The 5,035-nt window shown below is 35.2% G+C and overlaps 1 pseudogene; it reads left to right on the top strand.

Annotated features, from left to right (window-relative positions):
* The first annotated feature begins 3,465 nt into the window (after positions 1 to 3,465).
* Positions 3,466 to 4,298, top strand: LOC101609051 (annotated as a pseudogene).
* Positions 4,299 to 5,035: the final 737 nt, after the last annotated feature.

Below are 5,035 nucleotides of genomic sequence, written 5' to 3'. Positions count from 1 at the left end.
CATGTATGCTTCTTACAGCACTAGTCACAAACTCCAAGTGGTGGATAAGGACAATGAATATATACAATGGATTTTGATTCAGCTATGAAGAACAATGAAATGATGCCTTTTGCAGGAAAATGGGTTTAACTGGAGACGATCATATTAATATTAACCAAAAGATTCAAGACTCTGAAAAACAAACATTGCTTATTTGTGGATTCCATATCTCTCTCTCTCTCTCTCTCTCTCTCTCTCTCTCTCTCTCTCTCTATATATATATATATATATATATATATATATATATATATATATATATGTATGTATGTATGTATGATCGTACGCTCTCTCTCTCTCTCTCTCTGTTGTGATGAAAGTAACTGTGAGACTGCCTTGGAAAGGAAGGGGATTAGTGGGAGGAGGGTTATAAAGAGTAGGACATAAGGAATAAATAAGGTCAAAGTACATAACACACTGGAATGAAAATATTTTTGCACATATATGTTTGTGTGGTGTGTTATGTATGAATGCTCATGTGCATGGGTGCATGAGAGTGGTGTGCATATGTGTGTGGGCCAGAGGCTCAGTTAGGATATCTTTCTTGATTGCTCTCCATGTATTTACCAAAACAGTATCTCTTTCTTGAACCCAGAACCCAATGATTCAGCTACTCTAACTAGCCAGCTTGCCCCAGGAGATACTCAGTGTCCACCAACCCAGCACTTGTGTGTTCTGAAGATCCACAGTCCAGTCCTTATACTTGCACAGCAAGCACTTTATCCTCTGAGCTACCTCCCTAAACCCTAGCCAAGTGAAAATCTTTATGAAATCCATCACTATGTATAATGAATAAACAGTAAAATCAATAAAATTTAAACATGTGCATTGTATTATATGTAAGTTTATATAAGAATTTGGGAATACATTTTGGTTAGGGAAAAGCAAATCTCACGGCTAGAAGAGGAAGCCGCAATTGCATTTGAACAATGTAATACTGTCCTGTACTAATGACCTGGCGGGTGGGATGGAGACACATTCCAAAATGCATTTATGGGCATTGAATAGTTATGACTTCATATTTATTTGGTGGAATAATGTTGTGAAAAGTTCAGTAAAGAATGTTTCCAGGTTTGTGGCCTGGTTGACAAATTGGCTGCAATTGTAATGGGATGTCTTGGCAGAATAACATTGTGAATTTTATTTTCAATATATTAAATTTGAAGTAGAAACAGGAATGTAGAACTGGAGTTGTGTAATAAGTCTAAATTCAGAGAAGTGAAAAAAAGTGAAATTCTCAGCAAATGAGCAATGATTGTTGACACAGTTAATTAGTTAGTTAGATGACCAAAAGTTAAACTAAGATTTGTTTTAAAATCTGAGACCCAGACGAAAATTAGTATTTTATGATTGGACAGAACAAGAGACCTCAGTACACAGATACACAGGTTTTTATGCTTATCATCTAACTCAAAAATATCTTCTGGGAAATTATGATGCATTAGAGGCAAAGAAATCAAAGTCAACAAGAGCCCCTGTGAGCTGACAGACATCTTTGCTCTGGCTACCAGTTGGGATAACTCCATAGTGGATATTCAGGCAAGTGACCCTCTCAGCTCCACACCATCCTGTCTTCACTTAGAGGAACATGACATTGAAAGCCTCACCATAGACGCTACACTAATCATGGCAGCCACAATCATATGGCTAAGGGGAAACTGGCTGAATTCCACACTATATTTTTAGGCCCATATATGTGAAATAAAAGAAATTTCAGCCACATTGTTCTTAATATTTAACCTGCACACACCTGGCACCATATTTTAGTGTAATTCTTAAACATACTTGGGATTATTACTAATAGCTTTGACATGTATAGATGTAATGATTAAGACTGTTGTTTATATTTCTTGAAATGGAAAAAAAAGTAAATCAAGTGACAGACATACAAAAGTGCTACTAAGTTTCATAAAAGATATTTTCATGGATCTTTTGTTAATACTGAGTAGGTAAGCCACAATTATTAGTCAAATATAATGCTAAATGTGACATAATAAAGAACTTCAAATAAATTATTAATAACTAATTATGTATTGGCTACCAAAACATATATTCATTAAATCATATGATTTTAGTTCTAGGAAAGTCCTAATCATATTCCATTCACTCTTACTTCAAACATTTCCAACAAGATTGATAAGTGCTTACTTTTAAAGAGCAAATTAAAATTAATAAGTTTGAAGCAGTCAGAATCTTATTTTGAGATATGCATATTAATGACAACAAATTGGAATGACAGATAAAGAAGAGTGTGAAAACAATAAGAAAGTTTTAGAAACCAAACTCCAAATATATATTTATCTGTGGCTGTTTAGCCTAGGTTAAATAATTTGCTATATTTCATTAGTCCCTGATGACTAATTTTTACAAAATTTTATAACTTTTACAAAATTATTTAATGTTCAATGCTATAATATTATGTGAAAGTCATTTTAGTGTGAACAGTAATATTCAATAAAACTTCAATAAAGTTTCCACTGTATATAAATTTTGCCTACATAAACTGGTTCACTTTTCAGTAATACATGCTCTCCCCTAAAGTAAAAAATTCATTCATGAGAAATAAGAACTATCTTTAAAGACCACTCATGGCTTAACTTACAAAGTACTTGTGAAATAACCTTTGGTTTATCTATTTGTGTTACTCCTAACCCCTTAACTTCTACCTAATATTCCAATTATGTGTAGAAAATTATCTGGCCTCTGATTATAAGCTATAAGAGTTTAAGTAATAAATATCAGACAGGGAGTTCATCTTTGTGTTACATATTCACTTCCCAGACTCTGTATTACTTCACATGTAGAGAGTGTACAATGATTGAACAGAGATAGTTTATAACACACACACCACTGCTTTCTTTATTCTTTTAGTGACAATAATTGTAACAAAATTTACATTTGAATTGCACTTCAAAATGCACATTCACATAAACAAATTTGATATGATCTCAAGAGGTAATATTAACTAGAAAAAGTCAGTTCAAATGAATTATGAATAAAGATACGAATTCCTGAATATCATTAAGGAATTCAGTGAGAGAAATAGCAAATATTACCTATTAATGAATTTCCAGAATGCACAGTCTAAAATCATTTGTTATTATAATAACAATTGCATAGCATAATAATGTTGGGTAGGTTCATTTTTTATTTCATGCTTTAAAAGGGCTTAAAATCAAAACTAAGTCTTATTTTAACATGCTCTTGCTAATTTCTCTTATATTCCTAATGAATGTGACTAAAGATCAGAGGTTTTATGCTACACATACTAAAAAAAAAAAATCATGGGTCTTGATTTCTTTAAAGATTCTAGTTTTTTTTTCTCGAAAACAAGTGGTAAATGAGATTTAGATTTGAACCTGCTTACAGCTCCAATCAAAACGCATTTTTTTTTCAAACTTAATGCTCAGCTCTTTCCCATCTTACAAGATGGTGGGTGAAAAGGCCGAGAAAGCAGGCGCCAAGGAGAGGAAATCTGCAGGCAATAGGCTGGTGCTGCAGGCAAGGCTAAAAAGGTGACCCTAAGGTTACAAAGACAAACAAGGGGAAGAGCCACTGCAGCCGGACCCAGGCCTGGTGAGAGGAACTGGCAGGTACTCCCGATCAGCAGTGTATTCCAGAAAGGCTCTGTGCAAGAGGAAGTTCTCAACTGCCAAACCCAAGGTTGAAAGAAAAAAAAAAAAAAGGAAAAGGTTCTTGCTGTGGTCACAAAACCAATTGGTGGTGACAAGGGTGGAGGTACCCGGCTGGTTAAGTGTCCTAAAATACCTAGGTATCATCTTGCTGACGACGTGCCATGGAAACTGTTGAGCAACGGCATGCCCCGACACTCCGGGGACAATCCTGATCATCCTCATAAGAGCCCCCAGGCGAGAGGGGAAGCAGCTGGAAAGTGGCTTATGACTGGACCACTGGACCTCGTTCTCAATCGAGTTCCTCTGCATGGAGCACACCAAAAGTTTGTCATTGCCAACTCCACAAAAATTTATATCAGTAAAATTAAAATTCCTAAGCACCTCACAGATGCTTACTTCAAGAAGCAGCAGAAGCCCAGGCATCAGGAAGGTGAGGTCTTTGACACAGGAGAAATAGGAGATATCACAGAGCAGCACAAAGTGGGTCAGAAAGCTGTGGACTGGCTAATTTTGCCAAAGATCAAAACTGTTCTCCAGCTCCAGGGCTACCTGCCGCTGGTTTTTGCTCTGACAAATAGAATTTATCCTCATAAATTGGGGGTTCTAAATTTCTTACTAAGAACCTAATTAAACAACTGATAAATGTGTGTCCTTTAAAAAAAAATAATGTAATTAGGGCTCAATCATAAGCTATTTGGCAGGGCCTAAGATTTATTCAGAAAGAAATTGGCAGTTGGTCATCATTATTTTTATAACATTTTCTGATCACTTATCCAACATTTGCTATTTAGGATATGTACAGTAAGGCACCATAGAGAAGTTCAGAAGAGATTTCATGCATAAATTAATTCCATCTCGCTCTAGTTGGCCACTTCAACAACGAGGTTTAGGCTCAGGATGGTGGAGACTGAGATCATCTCTGAGGAGTAATAGATAAATTCAAAGAATTCACTTACACCAGAAGATAGAAGATTTCCCATGTTCAAAACAGTTCTTTTGTATATGAAGCAGGGTTAATAAGTACATCAGTAGTCTATCTATCTATCTGTCTAGCTCATGGCAAAAACATCAAGGTAAAAAACGTAAGAGGGCTAAGTCAACCTGATAAGCAATTAAGATCACTTGTTAATCTTCTTTTGCTTATTAAATTTGCCAAGCTTTTTTGTTACTATAAGAATGTGGACAGTCCTATTTGAACAGAAATTTGATCAGGGCAAGGCACTAATCCACTCATTTATTACCTTAACAATAAGTGGTTAAAATATGTCAGGCTTTATTTCAACTATAAGAAATAGAAATAGAGACATGACATTTTTCCCTTTAAAACTGTCTTGCCATCCATGAAAGAAATAATTGATAAGCTG

The sequence above is a fragment of the Jaculus jaculus genome, chromosome 4 (assembly GCF_020740685.1).
Source record: "Jaculus jaculus isolate mJacJac1 chromosome 4, mJacJac1.mat.Y.cur, whole genome shotgun sequence".
Classification (NCBI taxonomy): Eukaryota; Metazoa; Chordata; class Mammalia; order Rodentia; family Dipodidae; genus Jaculus; species Jaculus jaculus.
This window is presented reverse-complemented; position numbering and strand designations above follow the sequence as displayed.